Source organism: Equus caballus, chromosome 30 (assembly GCF_041296265.1).
Source record: "Equus caballus isolate H_3958 breed thoroughbred chromosome 30, TB-T2T, whole genome shotgun sequence".
Taxonomy (NCBI): domain Eukaryota; kingdom Metazoa; phylum Chordata; class Mammalia; order Perissodactyla; family Equidae; genus Equus; species Equus caballus.
In genome coordinates, this window is record NC_091713.1 from 38143896 (window position 1) to 38168239 (window position 24344).

The 24344-nt window shown below is 53.8% G+C and overlaps 1 protein-coding gene across 2 annotated transcripts in view; it reads right to left on the reverse strand.

Annotated features, from left to right (window-relative positions):
- SYT2 (synaptotagmin 2) overlaps positions 1 to 23984 on the reverse strand; it is a 105205-nt gene extending 81221 nt beyond the window's left edge. Inside the window, exon 1 of one of the 2 annotated variants that reach the window (XM_070255920.1) lies at positions 23625 to 23984. The gene's annotated coding sequence lies outside the window, so the exon portion shown is untranslated. The remainder of the gene's footprint in view (positions 1 to 23624) is intronic. The other variant, XM_023632654.2, reaches the window with a different exon arrangement.
- Positions 23985 to 24344: the final 360 nt, after the last annotated feature.

The window sequence follows — 24344 nt, forward strand, 5'->3', positions numbered from 1 at the left end:
CTGCTGAAGGAGGCAGACGGACAGCAAGGGCCGAGGGTCAAGGAGGGAGACACTGGGATGAGCAGCAGGAGCTGGAAAAGGGCCACAGAAGAGGTGGGATTTCATCTGAGCCTTGAGGCAGGGGGCTGGGAGTTGAACACCCAAAGGGCTCCTGGAAAGCACTCTGGGGAAGAAGAGGGGGTGCAGGCAGTAGGCATAGAAAGGATCTGGGGCAGTGCTTCGGAGGGTGGGGAGGAGCGATAGGGAAGGCTACAGGCCAACGTGGGGCCAACATGGGGCTCAGCATGGACCAGCCTGCACTCTAGACCAACAGCAGACTCCATCCAGTGGGCATGTCCTGATGGGAATGGGGAACAGTCAATTAACCAGCCAGATCCTGGTTGCAAAGGGCCCAGCTATTCTGCTCTAGGAAGAAAAGCACACGTGAAGGATCAGAGCCTGGGCCTTCGAGAGAGGTAGGCACGATGCCGACAAATCAGTAAGGAGAAAACAGACAGCCCAGCAGAAAGATGAGCGGAAGATGTAAACAGCAACACAGTAAGGATATCCAAATGGCCAACAAGTGTATGGAGAGAGGTCAACTCTTTCAGTCACAGGGAATCGCATGTTCACATCAAAAGGACATACCATCCAGACCCAGCAGAACGTACAGTAAAAAGACAGCAGGCACCACGTGTTGACAAGAGCACAGAGCAGCAGGAACCCGCCCTCACTGCTGGCAGGAGTATAAGTCGGCAAGAGCGTTTTGGAAAATGCATGGCCTCCAACGCCAAACAACACACACAAGCCCCACAGCCAGCAAGAGAGAGGGTCTATCACAAGGCACGGAGAAGGAAGCCCACACTGCACCACACATGACAGCTCCAGGCTGCAAGCTTCCTAAACGCCATTAACAGTAGAAGGGACAAAAGAACCGAGGTACGTTGTCACATGGAATAGGACACAACAATGGGAAGAAATAAACTACAACTCCAGGCAGCAATGCGGTGAATGGCACAGACACAAGGTTAAGCGGAAAGACAGTCACAGACGAGAGCATTTGAACTGTCCTCTTCCAGCTCCAAGCCAGGCAGGACCAGTCCCTGGTGCAGGGAGCGGTGGTGGCTGGAGGCCCTCCTGTTCTCCTGGATCCCTTCCTCCCTTGGGGTGCTGCTGAGGCCCCGTCTCTGGGTCTGGCTGCAGGTTACACAGGGCACTCAGGCTGTGAATATTCACCCACTGGGCTCCTAGGATTTGTGCACTTTTCTGTGCTTCTGTTATATTTTGGTGAAAAGTTTTTAAAAAGCACATGCAGAACCTTTCTCCATAGGAATTTGTCTCTGGGTGTCCCCGCCCCAATTTGACCCTTGTCCCTGATGTATAGGGTGCAGTGGGTGGTGAATTATTTCCTCTGGCCCCTCCTGAATTTAACACGTTTCTTGATGTGCTGCTGAGCTGACCTCCCGTCCCAGGTCATCGTGTTCTCACTAAACTCCCTGTCCAGTGGGCCCATCTCCAATCCAGCCCCCCCTCCTGCCTTGACCCCAGCCTCTCCCTCCCACACCCTGGCATCCCCCAGGAAAGGGCAAGTGAGCAGGGGTGGACGTGCGGCTGGTGACATGCTCAGAAGGTCTTTTAGGAACACTAATGTTGCAGGGGCTCTGGTGGGGTTGGGGGAGTGACCAGGAGCCGGGCCACGCCACGTCACCAGCCTAACCTATGATGAAAGAGGGCAGCAGCATGAAGAGAAGGCAATGGAAGCCGGGAAGGGAGGAAAGTCAGACCCCATGCCTGTGCCTGGAGAGGCGGACTCCCTGGGGCATCCTATGTGCCAGCGAGGCAGACAGAGCCCTTGGCAGAATCAGGCTCTGGGAATTCAGCCCCTCCTGGCAAACCTGCTGGGTGCAGAAGTCACTGGCTGGAAAAGCAGTACCTTTACCTCCTAAGGAGTGAAACAGACTAGAAGAGAGCCACTTCCCCTTCTCCTGGCTGCATTCTCATTCTCTGCCGCAGCCTCTTCACAGGTTATGAGAAATAGACGTGGGGGTGCTGAGAGAAATGGGATCTCACCAGTGCCCCCCCATTCCAGGCCCCCTGCTAGCATTCCCTGCTCACACCCACAGGGATTCCACCAGCAACGCCGAGCCGCAGTGGAGTTTAATCACTCAGGGCCAGCATCCAAGGGCTTTAAACATACCCATTCCTTCTTCCACATTTCTGAAGTCACCATCATTCCGGAAATACAAGGTTTCATGTCTCCCGGTGTCTCTGCCCAGTGGGACTTTGGAGTCAGCCCTTCGTTGACGCCCACAGCTCCTTTGCCACGTATTTCATCCCATCACCCCGCCTCACCCACACGAAGGGATGCTCGGGTGGGAGAGGATAGTTTGGGGGAAATGCCACCCTTGGAAGCTGGAGTCTGGCTGAGAAGCCTGCCTTATCCCTTTTTAATGCTCTGTGGCAAACTACACCGAGTGTTTTATTTCAACCTACACTGAAGCATATTTCAGGGCAAATTTCCTATCGCCTGTCACAGCTCAGGGGAAAAATGAAGGCACATTTCCCCAGCTCTATTAACTAGGGCCACAGGCTCACATGGCTAGAAGACATGTTCCCTGCAAGCGAGGCGAGGGAATGAGATCATCCGGAACCAGCATCACAGGGTCCAGGGCATGGGGGTGCACAGGTGCACAGAGGGTTCATCCTCTGTGCTCCCGGGGGTGGTGCCAGGGAGCCCCTGGGGCAGGGCCAGGCACACCCACCAAAGACAGTCAGCCCAGGGGGACGTGGCCTTACTCTTGTTAGCACTGTGGTCCCCGGGTCCTCCCTGTCCCCTTCCTGCCTCAGTTTGTCTTCTTGTCATCCCCATCTCCTGTTCTGAACTTAGGAAGACAGACAGGGTCTCAAGAAAAACAGTGAGGTTGCAACTTCTCCCTGTCCTCCTTGAAGGAGGGGTCCTGCTGCCTCATGTCTCCACTGGCCCAAGAAAGAAGGGGCATGGTCTGAGGCAGGGGACTCCCCACTCCAGGTCCCCCAAGTGGCCAAAGACAAGTTATCCCCAAACCCATCGCCCACCTCTGTGGGGCAGGAGAGAAGTGCCCTGTTCCCTCAGTTCTGTCAGCCATCACCTCGTAGGGCAATGGCCCAGCAGGCCCCTGACCCTAGCTCTCTGCCTCTTCTCACCCCCTCCAGGCCACTCGGAGCCTTGCTTGGCGTGGCCCTGCCCAGCCCCCCTCCAGCTTCTTTTCTTGCTGCTCCTCCGCCAGTATTTTTGCCTTTCTCTCCAGCCCTTCCAAGCCATCAAGGCACTTCCCACCCCGGGGCTTCCTTCCTGTGATCCCCTCTGCTGGAAATGACCATCCTCCTTCGTCCATCTGGGAAGCGCCCGCTCTTTCTTCCAGCACCAGCTCAGGCTTCTCCCTTACGAAGTCTTCGCTGATTCCTTGGGCAGAACTGACAGCCCCCTCGCTCACCCCACTGTATGCTATAAATTGATCTTCACATCCCCTTCTATCCTGAAATCACCATTGACGGGCTTGGACTGCAAGCTCGTGAGGGCAGGCCTGGGTTGTAAGCATCTTTACATCCTGCACTCAGCAGAGTGCCTGTCCCTTGGTGTGCACTCAGCAAGACCTTTATAAACGAATGAGTGGGACCTCTCAAAGACCTAGGCAGGTGTCTTTCCAGCTTAAGCATCCTCCTCTAGGAGGTCCCCTGAACCCCAACCCATGTAGCTCTTGGTTTCCATGCCCTCCTCAAACTCCAAAAGCCTGTCCTGAGTACCTCCCGCCACCTGGCGCTGAGTCCCCATCCGTGTGACAGTGTGCACTGCTGTCTTTGTCACCTCCTTCATTTCTGCAGGAGTTAGTCTGAATCCCTATCATCCCTATCGTCCCAGGGCAGAGAGGAGCCTTCCGCTCCACCCTAGGCTGAGTGTGTGGAGGACTTCAGCTGACCTTGATAACCGAGTGACTGATGGCAGAGGGGTCTCCCTTGACCAGACACTAGAGAAAAAGAGCCCTGTAGACGGTGACACCAAAGGCATGTGAGGAGCAGCCTTGTTTGTTAGCTTGTTGAAGAATAGGCCCTCTTCCATACCACTGACCCCCTCTGGAACCTGAGACACAAAAGCTATCCTTCCCCCCTGAGCCTTCCTGCTTGCCAAGTCCTTTGTACCTAACACGGAGCTGAAGCTGAAATAAGCAAGAACAATAACCTTTTCGGCCGTCACAACTCCAAGGGTGCACTGAAGAATGGGGACAGTGCCTGGATGGCAGCGTGAGCCAGCTCCATGCTGCAGCCCATCTGGTCAGCCAGGGCCCCTCCTGCAGCAGAGGCTGAGAGAACAAAGACACCATTTGTGGGTAAGAGCCTGGCTTTCAGGTCACTGTCTCTCCCCATATGCAGGGGCTGGATTTCAGAGCAGAACACCAAATATACTTTCATACTCCCACCCAAAACGTGAACTCTGGTGTGCCACTTTCCTCTCTGGCCTCAGTTTCCCCATCTGTAAAATGGGCTAATGCAATCTGTCACAGCAACCTCAGCCCTTCTCCTCCACCCCTAGCGTCAGAAGGGCGAGACAAGGGGACATGGTGAAAAGTCAGAAGTTTTTACTCATTCCTTAGCAAGGATGACAAAGGTCATTATTACACTTTGGCCCACCCCAGTGGGAGGACAGAGTCGAGGGTCTGCATAAGGAAGGGGACAGTCCTACAAGACGTTCTGATTCGGCCTCCTGGACGGCGCCCAGGTATCGAGCGAAGAAATGTGTCAAGTTGGAGATGAGAGATAGCTACAGAGGGATTTGGCTCTAAACCCAAAATCCCGAATCGCATTTTCCTCTCTGTTAAGCAAGCATTACTCATCTGTCTCCCACGCCCGCGATGTTACATGAGACCTTGGAGGGAGAGAACTGCAGACCCAAAGAACGAGAGGATATATTGGGTTGCAGCAGGAGGGCATGTGGCTAGAGAGCAGGAAGAGCTTCCTGACGATGGAAGGAGATTGGCAGACAAGGAAATGGATGGTCAAAGGCATTGGCTCCATCTCTCTCCTTGGGGTCTTTCAGAACTGACGAACGTGGGCTGAGTTAGGTTGTTCATACCTAACGTGGTGTCCCCAGGTGGCCCCCTCCCTCAGCCTCTGGTGGTGATGGGAGACATGGGGACAGTGTGGTGGAGGGAAGATCAAACAGAGAGTCAGGATATGCAGGTTCTAGTTGTGGTCTGGAACTCCGTGAAAGGTTAAATGCTCACGGGAGCAGCTCCAAGGGGGCCAACCCAGCACTCATAGAGCAGGCGGGGCTCCTAGGGGAAGAGACCCCCTTAGCCCCGTGGAGCCAGGCCCCCACTGCGAATGCTGACCGGGTCTCCTCCCTGAATTCCTGGCTCTGATATACTCAGGGCACTTACTCTCCTCCCTGCTGAGCTGGTCAGAAGGGGCAGGGGCAGCGTGGTTGCTGCTCCCTAAGGAAGGGAAGGGGAAGACTAGTGCGGACCCCTCCACACGTGGGTGGAGCATGCCACTTCACATACACAAGAGCAAACCAGCAGACACGTCCCCAACACACACACACAGATATCTTCGTCATCCCATCCACATCGGGACCAGCCAGCCTTCTCAAGCATGTGGCTGCTTGTGGCTGTAATTCTATCCTGGGATCCCAATGATGTCATTTCCACAGGGTCAGCAGCAGGAAAGGAGAGGATGGGATGAGATGTGGGTGAGGGAGGGAGAAGAGACCAAGAGTCTGTCATTGCAGACACAGCTCAGCGGACAGGGATCGTGGGAGGAGCCCAGTTCTACAGCTCACAAGCTGTGTGACCTCAGGCAAATCATTTAACCCCTCTGAGCATCCTTCCTCATCTGCATATTAAGGCCATTCTGCGGGGTTGCTTTAAGTACCCAGGGGGCAGGGGGCATTGTGGGAGAGAAGGGTTCCCCCCTTCCTCTGTCCACCATCAGCACCCCACTAACCACTCTCAGGGATAAGAGGGGCTGCATGCTACACCTTAGTTTACCCTCTAGCAATCCCTCCTGGTAGTTCACCAACATTCAGAGAGTTGGGCAGGGTAGACACCCCACAAAGGAGGAAGGTCCGGTCCCCAGAATAAAAGACTATGTGCCCCTGCCCCCTCCCTTATATAGTACACCCTGAGAAGGCTGCCCACAGGCCCCCTTGCACAAAACCCACTTTCCTCTGGGGAAGTGCCCCCCTCCCTGCAATGGCTCTGAGAGCAGGGAAACCCAGGAGTCCCACACCTACCAGAAGGGCAGCATGAAACATCTGATTACACAAACCTGCCACGGTCCCTGCTGAATATTTCATAGAGGAGCAATGATCCATTAGTCACCATAAATTATTCATCCTCATCAGGGCCAGAGCCAGGACGCAGCATGGGAGCAGCTGGAGCTGGGACCACACCCACTCTACCTCCACCCCCGTGGAGGCAACCCACAATCTCTCCTGTCCCCTGCCCACCTAGGGGCCTGCTGAGCGCCCACCGCTGAAAAGTGTATGCAGTCATCAGATGGATATCACCCCACTGAACAGATGGCCAGCAAGTCACAGGCCAAGCTGAGACTAGGACGCAGGAGCCTCGCGATAAGGATTTCTAAGAAACAAGAAATAGACATGCTCTCTTTATCAAGTTGGACAAGCACAGTTGGCGGCAGGCGGATGTGGTGGAGGTGGCTGCACAAAAGGTGTTGGGGGGCTGTGTGTCCCCGAGGAAGACATCCACAGCCAGCCAACTCTGGCCCCATTCTGAAGGTCTCCTTCCTTCAGAAGAGGTCACAGAATCACAGCTTCTCAGAGATGAAGAGAAAACACTCTCCAGGCCCAAGCCAGCAGTGCTGCAGGAGTCCCTCCAACAACACCGCAGTGGAACCGCCACCCGGCCTCTGCTGGAATACGCCCCATAACAAGGCACTTGGGGCTCCTGAGGAAGGCCACTCAGCCTATGGACAGTTCTCTCCTCCAACATTCACTCAATATTTACTGAGCATCTTCCAAGTGCCAGGCACTGAATGAGACCCTGTGTTTACACGCAAAACAGACTAAGTTTCTACTCTATTAGAACAATCTTCCTAAGAGTGGGTCAAAATTAAGTCTCCATGGATCTTGTGCACCCTCAGCCTAATGGGAGATGAGATGTGGAATCATTCTCTTTAAAGGAAAAGACTTGGGCTCACTGCAGTGAGACTGTGGCGCCAGCTTGCTCCCCAGGCTGGCCTCGTACCCCACAACGACCTCCCTGTTTGGGTAATGGTTTTCAGGATTGGACCTAAGCAATGGGTACTTCTGGTGCTAAAAGTTTAAGACCTCAGCTCTCCCCCACCCCACAAGAATATTGTATCCACACATGCTCACAACAGTCTTCTCTGCCAAGCAAAATTCTGCCTCCACCTCTCCCTGCCCTCACTCTACTCCCAAGAACTGGTTTTGCCCACTGGTGAGGTAGGCAGTGAACCACCTGGTGTCATAAATGGCACAGGGAAGCACTGCCTAAAATATGTTCCTCAACAGCCTCCACCATGCCTGGAATCCCATCATTATTTACCCAGCCTTTTTGGAGTAGGCATCACTGCCTATCCAACATGGAGATGGCTTTTTGTATTAAGCAGAGGGACAGCTTCAATCTGTGCCTGAGGCTGCAGAATAAGACATACTAGACTGCTCTCAGGGCTAGAGAAAGGGAGATGAGGTGAGCAGACCTGGGGGCATGCAGAGGACTGGGTAGCACAGGACAGCAGGTGGGCACTTGGCATCTCTGAGGGGAGCTTATGGGGAAGAGCAAGCAAAGGGGAGCTAGGAGGCAAACTGAATATTGCCTGGAATTTCCCTTTTGTGTTAGGTAAGTTGTGGAGGGCCCCAAATGGTCCCACCCAGTATGTAGACCCTGGGCTGCCTCTCTCATGACCAAACGGATGACAGTTAGACCCTCTGCCCTAGGCACAGTGCCCTGGACAGGGAAACAGGAGGGCTTGGGTTATCAGTTTAGCAAGATATATGATGGTCAGTAAAGAGAAGTAGATAGGGGAAAAATGAGAAGAGAAGGAACCAGAGGATAGAAGAGTTTCCTCATCCCTGCATGGTTTCCTGGGGCCTAGAAGCAGACGATTGACCCTGTTTGGATGAAACAAAAAGCCAAAAAGGTGGCGTAGCCCTACTACAGGCACACAAGGACACAGCCAGGATCTGGCACTCTATCCTCTCTCCCACCATCACAGGTTCCCCCAGCCCTCAGAGCTCTGGAGAGCTTCCAGTCTCTGCCCAACACCCCCACATCTGGCCTGATGCCATCTACCCAGCCATGCTTCCTCCTCCCCTTCCAAGGGACTCCCTTCCTGCTCCCAGTGCAGCCGAGTGAGGGAGGGCCTTGGTTCCAACACCGTGCTGACCGGCCAACAGGAGAAGCCTGGATTCTCCATTCTAAACCCCATGTAGCCCTCTCCCCTCCAGGGATGCCTACAGCTCCAGCCTCATTCAGTACTCTAACTCCAGTTAAGATTCACATGACCACATCCATCACAAAAGCCTGCCCCTCCAATCAACCCAAGCTTGATTTGCATATGAATGGAGTGGGCAATGAGGTATCTGGAATAATAAATGTTACGGGAAGATGTCCCTGCTCTAAACATTTCAACAAGCTTGAGGAAGATGCAAGTCACTGACTTTCGGAGACCGTCTCCAGATTCCAGGACCTATTGCTACAACCCAGCCCTCCCCTACTCCATGCCATGCATGTCAAAACTACTTTAAAGACCTCCTGAGAAAGACAATCAGACACTCAGGCTCATGGTATAGCTGAGCTTGGAGCTCATCCCCCTCATTTTACAGAGTAAAAAGTGGGACCCAGGGAGAGGAAGCGGCTTGGCCAAGGTCTCGGTCAGCAAAGGGTAGAAACAACACAGAGAGGAGAGCGGGCGGCTCTCTGTCCGCGGTGCTGAACCGCCCAGTCCTGCCAGTTTAGAAAGAGTGCCTACGCGGGGCGGGGGCTCTGTCCGTGGTGCTGAACCACCCAGTCCCCCCGGTCTGTAGGGAGAAGCCAGCCGTGGGACTCTGTCCACGGTGCCGAACCGCCCAGTCCTGCCAGTTTAGAGAGAAGCATGCCTACGGGGGCTCTGTCCGTGGTGCTGAAGCACCCAGTCCCTGCAGTCTGTAGGGAGAAGCCAGCCGTGGGACTCTGTCCACGTGCTGAAACGCCCAGTCCCAAGCAGCTGAGGTTTGCGTTTCTAAGACCTGTTGGGGCCTCCAGCATTGTAAGGGTGCTACGGAGGATTCAGGCGAAAGTCGATGACACAACCCAGGAGACCATTTACATGAAGGAGGGAGAGACTAATTCCAAGGGGATAAACAGGTAGACGTCCAAGAGCATGGGGAAGGGGACATCAAACCCCTTCACCTCTTCTCATCACCTTGAGCTGGGCATGGCCACCTGATTCTAAGACACTGAGATACATGTCCTTTCAGAGAAGCTAAAAGTGAGAAAACAATATGACTGATACTGGCTAACTCCAAAGTTTGCAAGGGGAAACTTTCTAAGAAGGAAGTCACTAGAAGGGAAGGCCAAGAGAAATTTGGAGGATATGTGGATAACAGGAGAACCCTTAGAAGATGTGCAATGATTTTGAAAGGTCTTGCCAAGAGGCTGGAGGTTGGGTATCAGGATTTTTCAAAATTACACCTCCAAAGTCCAGAATCATGACTGCAACCCTTCTGTGGGTCCTTGGAGTCAAGTGAGTGTGGGAGTGTAACAAAAAAATGCACTGTCTATTCCTCCTCTGTTGGTGGCAAAGTAACGTCAGATGAGGTTTATGTATTTCTAGCACCAACCCTGAGATACCACCAGAAACATTTGTAATGACAACAGGGTTATGTTGAAAAGAAGGAGATAAGCCTATCCTGATCCTCAGACTGGAGCCCATGTTGAAAGAATCTAGAAGCCATATTCTTCACAGGGTCCCTGGTTCTTTACTCTCCCTCCAGTACTGAGACTGAATGATTGTGGCTTGTTGGCAGGGCAAATGTTCAGCATGTATGAATGGACCACATACAAAGGAGGTGTTTTAGCAGGAGATGCACAGCATCCTGAATTTAAATGGGCAGTCCTGCCCACGTGGTAGGGGGCTCCTGCATGTCCTGTTGCAGGTTTGACTTTCATAACTGAAGTCTCCTGATGCTGAGTTTGCACAAACACACACACACACACACCATCCCTTACTCCAGAGATAACATCATGACACTGATAAAGGAGGGGATTTCACTCTGCTAAGCCCTATTGTGCCCAGCATTATTTTCATCCCTTTCCTCCTCCTCCTTTCCCTCCTCCTCTACATCCTCCTCCTTCTCTCCCTCCTCTCTCCCCCTTCCTCCTCCTCTCTCCCTGACACTGTGATGCATTCAATGAATACAAGCAAACTATAGTTGACAACTTTGCACACAGTCAACTCTCTCCAGCATGTCTACACCCACATTCATGGAAACTCTGGGAAGGGGGGAATCTTGGTGGCAATCTATCCTTTGCTAGTACCTACCCTGTCCCAGACTTTTCTTCTCTTTGAAGGAGGTCTCACCATCTGTTTGGTCTCCTGTCACAATGTCTAACACGTTTACTGTTCAGAAATTCCTCTTTGTATCTACCTGAAATCCTTCATGCAACAGGTTAATCCTATTGCCTTTCTAACATTATAAATCATTTTAAAAGATGAGAAGCATCTTCCTCAGTGGAAGTCGGAGCAGGATTTCACGGGACCTTTCATAATCTGCAGGTAGACACATGCGCGAACACAATACTCACCCCACCTACATACACATGGAGAACCTGTGACAGTGGTGACAACAACAAAAAAGCCCAAGTACACAAACACTTGAGAGGGTGTCTGATCCACACTCCATTTCTAGAGACAGGACTGCTTCAGGGTCCCCTGAGAAGAAGGCCTCATGGACTGCTGAATCCCACACACTTAAGACGCCCATCTCCAGCCCTTGTTTCTGGGTCTGAAACACAAAATTCCCTTGGCTCCGTTAGTCCCCAAACCCAGCCTCCCCAGCAATCACATTGCCAGCAACTAATACACTTCTCAGAAGCTGTATTTATATTACAGCAGGACAAGAGAGCAAAGGTGTAATTGTGCTCGATTTGATTGAGTGTAACAACTGCACAGTTAGCCACACGTGTCATCGAGAGATGTGAATTGGGGATAGTTTATGCTCAAAAACTCATTTCCAAGAGGACCTGACATCTTCCTCTCGCAGACATCCAGACGGCGCTGACATCAGTGGCAACGCGAGGAGAAGAGATCCGCGGACTTGTCTGAGAGAGAGACCTTGTAAGGTCATCCATCCACTCCTGCCTCCACACAAACATTCCCTCTGAAAAGCTCTTTCTCTGCTTTTCTGGAAAGTCTATCTGACATTCTCTCTTCACCCCTTTGATCTCCTGCCAGATATCTCAGTGCAACAAGCAAGAAAGTGTTGCCTAATATCTAACCTAAACCCTGCTGGTTTCCACTTTCAACCATTGCTCTAGTCCTGTGCTCAGTGCAATGACAGCAGCCTTCTCCTGTCATGTCTCCATCCCTGATTCCAGCCACCCTGGGGACACACCTGCCATGCCTACTCCTCCATTTGTGACATCAAAGGCCATGGTCCCCTGACTCTGGGCTTGTTCTCCTCCATCTGCCCTCTGTTCTCTGGAGTGAGTAGGCAAGAAGACATTTCAGCCCTCTCCCTGAATTTCTTTCTAAGTCTACAGGGAAAGAACAATAGTTTGGTCTTTGAAAACCTCTAATGCTTTTCTGGGACCCTGGGAAGGGCCTGCAGGGATTTTTCTAGTCAAATCTTCTCATTTTACAGAGGAAGGAATAGATACAAAGAGGGGAAGTGACCAGTTCAAGGTCACCTTGGAAATCAGAGGCAGAGCCAGAAACTCCAGTCCCCTTTACATGCCAGATCCTGCCTCCAGCTCAGAGCTCTCCCCACGGCCCACCTGGCCAGGTGCGGTGCTATGTAGGTGTACCCCTCACACACCCCTCGCAGTGCAGGGAGTGACCTGACACCCCACGAGAAGGCCCATGAGTGCCTATGGCCCCTCCATAGCCCATGAATCATGTGGCCATGTACTTATCATTCCCTCCTGGCTAGACACCTCCATTATAAACACTTGGAGCATTGAGACTTTTTACTTTGCACCAATTATCATAATTGTAATGAAATAATCAACTGTGTGATTCTTCTCTTTAATATCTAGCTTCCCTCACACTGGAAGGGTCATGAGGGCAGGGACTGTGTCCCTCTGTCTTTATCATGGCTGTAGCCTGGCACAGAGGACTTACTCACTAATGCTTATTGCACAAGTGAGTGAATGAATGAATGAATCAGTAGGGGTCTGTGGATGCCTGGCCATTGTGACATACATGAGAGGCTACGAGGCCAGGGGTCCTAGATTCTTGTCCTGGCTCCAACATGTAGGAATGGGAACAGGCAATGTCATGCCTTCTCCTCCAGAGAATTTGGGACACAAAAGGGAATCTTATCACCAGGGGTGTATTTGAAGCAGGGGGTCAGGGGATCACGTTGGTGAAAGGATCAATGAGTCTACATGCTTTCTGACATAGCTTCTCCCCACTCCTCCTTTCCCCCACCACTTCTGTCACTAGGGCAGGGACTGGTGCCCCAAGCGCTGGTCCCACTATCTCATTCACCTTTCCACCAAGCTCCCTGCTTCTGAACACTGCAGCCCCCGATCAATGCTGCCTCCAGAAAGCGCTATGCTAACAGCCACAGCTGAGCAGGCTTCACTTGCATTAGCTTCTAATCACAGATGGCAGCTGCCAGGGGTCTGAGAAGGCAGCAATGGTTTTAGGGGAAACCACAGGTCCAGATCTGCAAGCAGCCCACACAACTGCCATGCCCCCGAGCCAGACCCCAGCCTAGGACTCCATCCAGGGCAGTTCTGAGCCAAGCTTGGAAGTGGCATATGGACGGGGGACCACATGTTACCAGAACAGTCTCCTCTGACCTGGAGATAAGGCCTCGGGTCCAATTTCATTCTCAATTTCCAAGGAATGTGAGAGGAAGGCACCACTACCCACGGGCAGCCTGCCAAGAGCTCTGTGTGTGTGGTAGGTTTTCATCTGTGTGTGTTTATAAGAATTTTGGAATCTTCCCTACTCTGAGCCAAGGGCCTCGAGGTGGCACCCACTCAAAACAAGAAGGAAATGCTCTCTGAAGATAGGCAGTGGGGTGGACCCTAGGAGGGGCTGTTTTGAGAATCTGTCTAGTTTATTAAGGGCCAGAGCCCTGTGCCCCAGAACTGAGTCCTGGAGCACCAACCTGCCCTAGGGAGGCTGTGCTACCCTGCCTCTGAGCACTTCCAAATTCACTACTGAGTTTTCCCCTGCCCACTAGCTGCCAGGCCCAGGGTGTCTCTTCAGTACATCCCTGAATATGGAGAGGAAGAGCCAGAAGGAGGGAAAACACATTCAGGGAGGCTGGGAGAGTGAAAGATCAGGGGCCCACTCCCTGCTTTAGCTGGATGACCCCCACAGGACAGCATCCAAGGTCTCACCTGTCCACCCAAGGAAAGGACAAACTGCTCAGGTGACCCCTCTCATCCAGGAGGCCCCCCATTTTTACTATGTCTCAGTCTTTCCCCATTCCCAGTCTGTAATGGGCAGCTGAGGATTGCCGAGCCAGGGAAGGAGCCATGTGCCAGGGCAATCAATTACCCAGCCGTGTGGCTGCTGAAGAGCTGAGAGACATGTGCTCCCTGTTGGGCCAGATGTGCCTGGGCAGCCATCTGACCTCGTCTGAAGGTGGCTCTTCCACCGCCCTCCAGAGCCGCCCTGCCCTGCCCTCCACCTGTGCTCCCAAGATGAACCAACCACATTCACTCAGTGCCGGAGCCTCAAAAGCCACGGAAGAGATGTGAAGTCTGCCTGTGCTTCCTGTGGGAAAAGCAATTATCTCCCGGCCTCGGAGATCAGGGTGCTAAATCTTAATTACAGCAGGCAGTTGTCCAGGCCGACACAGCCCATAACTCTGCCTCTGGCTCTCAGCTTCTCTGAGGACACTGGACTATGTACATTGACCCCCAGACCTACCAGGCAGGAGGCAGGGAAGGGTACATTATAAGAGGGTGCAGCAGGAGGAACGTAGGTAGACACAAAGAACTTCCTCACTGCTGGGGGTCACCGTCATCAAGGACAGATTTTACTTCCCAGCAGGTGACCTTGGAGGGCCTACACAATAAGGAGCTTCAGGTCCCCTAGAGGACAGGCAAAGGGAAGCACTGCAGGTCTCGCATTTGCGAGATTTTGCTTCTGAGGGGGGCTGGGATCCGGGTCCCGACTGCATCCCCAGAGTTGCGTGGACAGGACCAGTGCCCAGACTCCACCAGTGTGACCAGTTCTAGACAGAGCCCTGTGAACGCCAGCCTGTGGGGCATCTGTCCATGGTCCCCAGGCAATGGAGCAGCCTGACTCCCCCCAACACACACAGTGTGCAACATGGGGAGTGTGGCGTGGAGCAGACAAACCTGAACCTGTATGTTGATTCTGCCGCCACTGTGAACTTGGGGACATTCACTTTACCTTTCTGAGACCCTAAATGGGGGTAAAATATCATGTGCTCTAAAACCGGAAGTGCTTGATGTTTACTTCTCATTTCATCACAGAGAATATTAAAAAGATGTGCACTCAAGAGTCAGGATTTAAGAAAATTTATAATCTTTGCTACTTCATCAAAGAAAGTCTTAAGTGAGACTGGAGTTTATTTATTTGCATATTTGTTTACTTATCAGGTGTGTGTCAGGGGGAATACAGTGATGGCAGTTTGGTGCTTGCCTTGGTCCCTGCCACGGGGCCAGCAGTCCCCTCACCACTGCTTTAGTGCCAGCACTGTCAATATAGCGAAAACGGCAAATGACCTTCATATTATAAAAACAGTTTTGACTTTATGGCTCCCTCTGATAAATTCTTGGGGACTCCCGGGGACCCGCAGACACACTTTGAGAACTGCTGTCCTAGGACAGCTGATGTAATCTTCACGTGGCCCATATCATCTCCATTTTCAGATGAGAACTCTAAAGCTCTGAGAGTTTCAGAAACTTGCCAGGGACACAGGCAGGAAGCGGCAGTCTTGGCTTAAACCTACGCAGTCTGACTCCCAGCTGCACACACAGTGTCTCGGTCATGCCCTGTAGAAGACGCAGCTGTGGGGAATGGTCCTGGGGGGTGTCAGGCATTTCCCCTCCGCCTTCCCCATCACCTCCTCAGGCCTTTGGGGCTCACCATCTACACCCCAGGGGAGGCCTGAGGACATCTCCCAGCTGCAGTGGTGAGGACCCGGCTTCTGTTATGCCTGGTACCCTGGGCACCTCTGCTGCTCCTCCACCAGCAGGAGACCTGGAGGGGGTGGGGTCAGGGTCTCCCTGGGAAGCCCCAAACCTCTGGGCTGGGCTGCCAATTGCAGGCTCAGCCCTGGCTCTTTCCCAGCCTCCCGCATCAGTGGCAACAACCAGTGCAGTTCCCAGCATCAAAGAGCTAATCTACTTTCTCAGCTGTGCTTCCCCCTCTGCCTCCTGCAACGCCAGGATTGATCTGGAACCAAGGCAGCCTTGTTACAGTGATGCCTCTTCCTGCCCCCGGGGGAGTCAAACTGCAAGAGGGAGCCCTCTCCCCTCCCCTCAGTTAACCCCATGCTTCCTCCTAACACCAACCTTGCCACACGCTGCCCTGCGGTTCCTGGGGTTGCCTCTAACTTTCCTTGGTTCCTAGTGGTGAGGCTGAATCTCAGCCCCCAGTTCAGCATCCCCTCAGGGAATCCCAGAGCACTTAACCACTGGGTTCCCGTTCATCCTCCACACCCCCCTCAGGCAGGGAATTGACAACTCTGCTCTCCTTCCTGTTTGCAGGTCTCCATCCCTCCCTCCAGGTGGAAACTTAGAACCCAAGGGTTCTGGCATCTAACCTCAGGCCCCCATCATTGGGTATGACTTTGGTCTATGTCAGTTGGCACAAAAAGAGATCCATGGTTGACAATGAAAATGGGGAGCCCGGCAGCCCCAGGAAGGATAGACACAAAGGACAGTGTGTTTGCTAAACATGCTTTTCTCCAAATAAACACAGAAGGTGAGAGACAAGGAGGGTTGTCAGTGACCTCCACCACCCTCAGGACACCTTCACACTGCCCCAGGCTCTCCTCCCTTCTGGAAAGGAGTCAGAATATGAAGTGGAGGGGCAGCAGAAGAAGGAAAGGTTAGACATCAGAAAGGACTTCCTTTCTACAAACAGCACAAAAGTTGCTTGCCCAATCACTTTTCAAAACAGGAAGAACATGGCCAACACATCTGGACAATTACTTCAGGCCAGAATCAATGGTGAGGACAAGATACTCTCTTAAACCTCCCAGCCTTTGGGGAGCAGGGCTTCCCTGGGGAGCAAGGGTTGCCTGGGAGGGAGAGCACCCACTGACCTTGGGGAAGTCACTTCTGCTCTGGAAGGGGATATACAGGCACCATCCCTGGGGCCCCAGGCCACACACATGTGCCCACCCACCCTGGCCCTGCACTGACCAAACATCCTGCCTCGTTAGACTTCAAAAGAAACTGAACCTGGGAGTGGCAATGAGGACGGGGAATAAAAGGAAGGGAGAGAAAAAAAAACGAGGGTGAGAGATGCAAGTCCCAGGTATTCTCTCCTCTCTCACACACGCACACCCGTACACACACGTGTGTGTTGCACGTGCATGTGCACACACATACATGCATGCACATGTGCACTGTGTGCATATATACATGTACACGCATGTACACACACCCATATATACACCAGTGCAGTGGGTTGTATGTGTCTTCTGTCTCTCCACAGCTGAGCAGGAAGCTGGGAGAGGAGCTGTCTCCCCTGCAGCCTCTCCCTTGTGGCCTCCATTACCACGTCCCCAACCCTGCTAAGCAACCTGTCTCTGATCCCCACTAGAGAAGCACATAGAGGCCCAGGGTGAGCTTCCAGGATTTTGTGATGCCTCCACCACCTCTGGCATCTGTGATGGGCTGCCGGGCCTCCCCTCCAGGTCATTCCCTCAGTCTACTTGGTTCTGGAAAGGGTGAAGCTCCTCCCAGCCGCCCTACTCCCCAGCAGTCTCAAAGCCTTCTCATCTCATTCCTCCATTCATTTTTATATTCCCATCTCCCTGGTGCCATGCTCACAGTTATAACCACTTACACTTGATTTTAAGATGTATGGAACAGTAATGGGTGAATTCTGCCTCTAATTGCAATAGTCCCTAACTGCTAAAGTCCAGAGCCACCACATCAACCCAATTATGGAAGCTCTGCCAGGGTTCTCCATGGCCTGAGGATCCTGTTCCACCCAAAGGCACCTGGTCCTCACAAATGCCTCAGGGGAGCTCCCTGACTCCCTGCCCAGCCACCGTCCTCCCCTGGTCCCAGACTGTCTGGTGATGAGGGCCTTGGGCTTCCCAGTTTCTTTGCAGAGAGAAGGGAGAAAGTGAAGAAGGCTCCATGGACGGAGGAAAACCTCGTCTTGGCAGGTAGCTGTCCCAGGACTGGGGAGCATCTGGGAGCCCAGTCACCCTGCACCCACCCATTGCAAATGCTCCTGGCTGCAGAGCTCTACACTGGGGATGGGGGGACCCAGGAGAGAAGGAACCCCATGCCCTGCCCTTGGTGAGCTCCCAGGCCGATGTAGTTATTCTGGGCTCCCTTTTAATCTCTGGAGCCTTTTACAGAGTAGGTGTTTAGTCCATCTGAATTGGAAGCAGAAGGAAAGCGAGAAAAGTGGGACAGTAGGAACAGGGAGCTTCAGCTCCAACGGCGCTTGGACTGCAGCTGCCCTGCATGCCAGGGGTGAGTTCTGGGCTGTGAGTCCCCTGGGGATCTTGACTTCTCAAGCCTGGACTCTCTGAAGGACAGAAGCAATCAGACACCAGCTGGATCTCATTCCCCCTGCTCTTTCGAGAAGCCCCTCGCTATCCTGCTCCCTTGGTCCTCAACACACACTCATATGTGCACGTGCACACAAACACACACACATGCACACACACACATATGCACACATATGTCCTGCTGCTGCTGGGCTCCAGAAGAAGCCTTTAGTTACTGAATTGGGACCTTGCAGAGGCTTTTGGGGCCGATGACATCAGCATCTCATTAGGACAAGGTTACTGAGGCTGGGGGCACATCCGACCGGGAGCCCCATCATTTGCTCTGCTCCACCCACCAAGGCTCCTCCCTACCCCCTTCAGAAAGTTCCTCTTGAAGATGCCAGGGCCCTTATGGTGAGTGACAAGGAAACCCAACACCAGGGAGGACGAGCTGATTCCATTTCTCCAAGGGATCACTGCTAATTTTGTAAAAGTCTGCTGTCTGTTTTCAACCACTGACCTGCTGCTTATACCCAAAGCATTAATGACCTTGTCCCTGAGGGCCCCGACTGCATTCACTGGCTCCACACTGTAGGTCGAGCTGGTGAGAAGCAGGTGAGGGGAGGCTGGCTGGGGAGGAAAAGTTCTGAACCATCAGCTACAGTGGCCTCGCACTTGTCCCTTGGTGGTATGAGGTTTTGAACAAGTCGCACAACTTCTCTGGACCTTTGCTTCTTCCCTGTAAAATGGGGACAGTGATGGCTGCTCCGAGACCTCACAGTGGTACTGAGGGCTGCAGTGACGAGAGATTAGAAGGTTTTTCATGGAGTGAGTGGGCTGGGGGGTGAGGAGGCAGGTAGGCAGGGAGGGGGAGGAGCTTGACAAAGGAGCAGGCCTGGTGGGTAGTGGTAAGGGTGGGCAGTGGTGAGGGTAGGCAGTGGTGATGGCAGTATTGCTTGGCACCTGGTTCTGTGTTCCTGCCATGCATGGCCCCTTCTGGCTCTGCCATTCTATGCCTGATGGTGAGTGTTGCCTCCAGTAAAAGGTGAAATCCGGAGGCCCCCAGAAAAAGTGGTGAAAGAAGAGCCTCTCCTGACTTTGTAACAGCAGGATCACCTTGCTTCTTTTCTTGCCTGACCCCTAATCTGGCGGCTGCTTGGTAGTGTCAAACACTCTGAGGTACAGTGGCCATTAAAAGGGAACCAGCAACTCATTTCCTACCTTCCTAAGTGGCGAGGTCCAGAAGGGGCCTCCAGAATCCATCTTCCCCACCCCTGGCATTCAGTCAGATGGTCTCCCGACCAGAAAGGTGGACACTCTGCCCGAGTCTGGAAATGATCTGGGGAGGGAGCGTTCACAACCTCTCCTGTATACCAGGTACTTAGGGAGTCCTTCTAGATGTGTCACTTTAGACCCTTCGCTGAAGTTCGGGCCTCCTTAGGGGAGGGGCTGGCAGTGAGGTGCCCCCTGTAATTCAGACTCACAGTGACTGGTCAGGTCCCTTGAGGGCTAGATCCAACTTTACCCATCACTCTGGCTATTATCTTGAGCTATCAGTTCCAGGGATGAAAATAAAGGATTGCTGGGACAACTCCTTTCCAGAAATTAAGCTTTGGCAAGATATGGCTCTTTAGGAGTAAAGAACTGCCGGAAAGTCAGAGGGCCACCCAGGCAGTTAGAGCAGCTCCTTCCCTTGAGTCTTTAAGAATAACAGAGGTGGAAAGTGCTCCCTGCAGCTGGGGAACCCAAGAACGAGTCCTGTCTGCAGGCAGGTGAGGAGCTCTGAGGGACCCTCAGGCAACATAATGATGACAGAAAACACTCAAACACACTGGCCATGGCTCGGCACTGTTCTAAACACTACAGGAATTAACTCCTCTCATCCTCAGCAAAAACAACCTGCGTCATAGATACAAATGTTACCTCCATTCTACAGATGGGAAGATAGAAACAGTTTGAGTAACATGTCCAAAGTCAGAGTGAGTGGCAGAACCAGGAGGAACGCAGGCAATCTGGGCATAGTCAGTATACTGCCAGTTAGAGAAAATACCTACAACTTGACATCTTTCCAGTGACTACATTACTCATCACAGGAGGACCCAGGACTGAACACCGGCTTCTCTGCCCAAGTGAGGGGTGAATAACTAATGTGTTGCCTATGTAGTGATTATTCACATAGAGAATTTAGAACTGTACCTATCCAGTGGGCCGTATTAATAGTTATCATTTACTGAGTGCTTACTGTCCTGTAGGGTAAGTATTATTCCTTCTGTTTTACGGATGAAACTCTCCAGACCTGGTCAGGTCACCCTGTTATGTGCTCTCAAAGCATCCCACATGCCTTCCTAACACTGTCACAGTTGTGAGAATTATTTATGTAATCATATGTTTAATTCTGTGATAGTCACTGGATCCTAAGTGCCAGAAGGGCAGGAACCAGGTCTGTTTTGTTCCCAACTGCATCTCCACCACCTAGTATAGCTCCTGGCACACAGCAGACTCTCAAAAACTAATGGTTGAATCAATGTAGAAACTGATGCTCAGAGCAGCTAAGTAACTTGCTGAGGCCCCTGGAGTGCCTCAACGGCAGGCACTGTTGTCTGTTGTGCTCACTGCCGCATCCACAGTGCCTAGCACACTTGTTGCATGAATGAATTAATAAAGGCACACACTCTGCAATTAGTGGCCCCGGGATCTGACCTAGCCCTGCTGGGCTCTCAGCCTCTACGCTTTACTACTTCCTGTTTTAACCACTACCTTGCCCTTGTAAACACCCTCAATGTTCCCTCTGGCTTGCCATTCTCGTGCTTAAGGAGCATTCCCATCACCCCAGACCACCTGTGCCACCTGACTCAAGAAAAGCAAACCCAGGGGGCCGGCCCCGTGGCCGAGTGGTTAAGTTCACGTGCTCCGCTTCGGGGGCCCAGGGTTTCACCAGTTCAGATCCTGGGCGCAGACATGGCACCGCTCATTGGGCTGTGCTCGGGCGGCATCCCACATGGCACAACCAGAGGCACTCACAACTAGAATGTACAATTATGTACCGGGGGGCTTTGGGGAGAAAAAGGAAAAACAAAATCTTTAAAAAAAAGAAAAGAAAAGAAAAGAAAAGAAAGCCCAGCTTCAGCTAGAAACTAGACCAGGAGAGTCCAAACAGCAAACTGCAGAGCCAAGTGAAACAGCATTTCTACTCATCCACTGCCCTCAACCATCCATGAGGATGAGCCATCCTCCCAGCTCACTGAACCCCAACCCCCTCCCCTCCATCCTCAATGTCCTTCCCACACCCAGCCCCCAGCCCACCTGCTGCCCCTCTCTCTACCCTCTGAGAGGGTAGCACAGGCTCAGTGCGGAAGAGAGGGGAGAGCCACTGAGAGTGGACACAGCCCAGGTAGAGGCAGAAGGGGCCACTCGAAGTCAAGCTTGCCTGGGGCTAGGGAGTATGGGCTTAGGGAGGCCAGGAAAGATGTTTTCCAGCCATCTCCAACCACCCCCCTCTGGCCACCCCCCCCCCCAATACAGGTCTCTGCAGTGCCAGGGCCAGTCCCTGTGGCATCTGCCTGGAAGCTGCCTGAGGGTGCAGTGGGAGGTCAGGAGGGCCAGACCCAGCTCCAGTGTCTCCCTGCCCCTGCCAGGCCCTCAGCTAGGCACGTGCTTTGCCCAGGGATAAAGCCAATGCCAGTCATGAGAGGAAGCAAGCTACAAGATCTTCTGTGGGGAAAGGGCAACATTTACAAACACCAACACCTTCCTCTTCCCCTGGTGCTGTTCTGTGGGTATCAGTCTGCAGAGGAGAAAAAGTGAGAATTGTGTTTTCATAATTCCCCCTCCTCCCCAAAAAAAGTTGCCTGGAAAAACCTCTGGGACTGCGGAACAGAACTGACTCACAGGAGAGTGTTCTGGTCTCTTCCCCCTGGGGACGGTGGGCCAGGTCTATGTGAGGCTAGAAGTGGAACTTTTATCTCTGCCTCCCCTCCTTCAGCTTTCCAGAAGCCAGTCAGCTACTCCTGGGACGAGGCATGGAGGGGAGGGGGCGAGGATCAAGCCGAAGAGGTCCCCAGAAAAAGCCAAGCCCCCCTGGGGCATCCTAGAAGATGAGGCCGGGGATCTGTCAGAGAGCAGGCAGGGCAGAAGCAGGCCACACAGAGGGGAGAAGCCCAGGGACGAGGGTTCAGCCGGCATTGGTCACTCTCCAGGGGCATGGAGAGGAAAGCAGGCTTGGGGCTGGGCTCCCTGAGCTGGGCCGCAGTGTACCTGGCATGGACCCCTGGCGCTGACTCAGCCCTGGGGCCCTGACACAGGCTGCAGCTGGCAGTGCCTGCCAGGCCACTGCTCGCCAGGGCGCCAGGCACGTCTCACTGCATCAGAGCCGCCCTGCCCCTCCTATCTGCCCCTCTGGCCCGGCCTTAGGGGCACCAGGCATAGCTCTTCTTTGAGGCTCCTCTGGTGGTCACAGAGATGTTTCCAGTAGCCTGAAGGCTGGACTTAGATTTAAGCAGGGAGAGGACTGAAAGAACTAAGGCTGCCCTGCCCCTCCTGGTCACACCCTCTGATGAGGTGCCCAGGTTACAAAGAGCTAGCTGGATCAGGTTAGGACACATGGGAGACCCCCCTCAGGCAGCAGCAGGAGGAGAGAAGGGCACCTTCCGCTCTCCAAGTCAGACCAAAGCCCAGACCGGTACCCCCAGATCCCAAAGATGTCCTCTTCCTCACACCCACCCATTCCAATCTGGGTCTCCCCACCCTATCTGCCTCTGCCCCTTTCCCACCTGCAGTGCCCTCTGGGCCCCTTCCTCTGAGCTTGCAGTCCCTTCTTCCTGCTGCCTGGGGAGGAAGCAGTGGAGAGCACTTACTTCTCCTCCTGAACAGCGAATGAGGGGAGGATGCTGCAAAGAGGGCAATGGGGCTTTGGTGGCCCCCACACACACCCTGGGGCTGGGGGTGTCCTGGAGGCACCTGTGGAATGTGGGAATGAAGACGAGGAAGGAGAGGAGGAGGGACCAGGATTAATGGGATGGGAGAAGGATAAGTCATCTATTTGTTCAGTTAAGAAATAAAGACCCTGTGCCCTCAGACTGTGAGGGATGGGGCAGGGGAGGGGACCTCACAAAGGAAAGGCAAGTGAAGGAGCGAGAAGCAGGGTGAGATTGCGGAGCCCGCTCCGGAGAGAGGGCTGAAGCAGGAACGGGACGTCCTGGGTGCTGCTGAGTCATGAGATTTGGAGGCGAGAGGCACCTCCACCCCGCTGGAGTCTGATTCCAGCTCCTCTTGACCCTCACTTCCAGATGGTCCCTGTTGTCTGTCTCCCCACCCCTCTCCGGGCCAGGGTCTCTGCCTGCTGGAGCTCGTGGTCCTTCCCCCCCCCCTCCCACTACGGCGGGGCCGGGGTCCCAGAAGCTCCACGCGCATGTGGAAGACCCTCGTTTGAAGACGCCAGGGCGCGCGTGGGGGCGTCTAGGGGCGGGGCGCGGGGACCCCTAACTCTGCAGCTCGTAGCCGCGAGGCCAGCAAGGGAATCCGCTCCCCCTCCCGCCCCAGACCCGCAGAGACGCCAGCTCCTCACCCCTAAAACGAGCCTTCCATCCGCACGCGTCCAAACTCCCCCCAAAGGATGGTGTGAGCGCTCGGCCCCCTGGCCCATAACTTCCCGGCCGCTCCCTCCTGGAGCCAGACCCTCATGCGTCTCTGGCTCAGCAGCTGAGGAGAAACTTTAGGGGGAGGTCGGCGCCCCCACTGAGGGGTGCAGACTTACCCGGGCGCCACCAGGCAGGAGAGGCCCGGCCGGAGGTGAGGGCGACGGGCTGCGGTTGAGCAGGGGCGTCCGTCCCCTGGCCGAGTCGGCGCTGCGCCCGGGCAACAACTGGGCGCCGAAGTGCCTTTGCCGCAGGACTTGCTGAGCTGGGCGGTCTGCGCGGTGGAGGAGGGAGGAGGGAGGAGGGAAGAGGGAGGAGGCAGGGGCGGGGAGGAGGGAGGAGGGAGGGGATGGGGAAGGGGTGGAGGAGGGAAGGGGAAGGGAAAGGGGTAGGAGGGGGAAGGGACAGGGAGGAGGGGGCCTGATAAGGGCCGCTGCTGCTGCTGCTGCAGGTGCTGCTGCTGCAGGTGCTGCTGCAGCAGGGAGGAGACCGGAGGCGTGGGAGAGCAGGGACAGGAGCAGCAGAGGGGCGCCTCCCGCTCAAGGTCAGGCTGCTGTTCCTCAGACCAGGACCAGGACAGTCATGTCGCTCTTGAGCCAGCTCCCTCTCCTCAACCTCTAGAACCCACCACAGTTCAAGGCCACATTATTGGCCTCAGGAGTCCCCCATAGTCATTGGGGATCTACGAGACCCTCTCTTCCCAAGTAGCGCCACCTCTACTTATAGTTGTCACTTGGAGGGTAGGGGCTTCTGAGTCCAAAGGGTTGGTGAGGAAGAGGAGGATCCTTGGGAGAAGTTAAAGATGCCTGGGGCCTAAAATGGGGGGTGGGGGGGGGGCA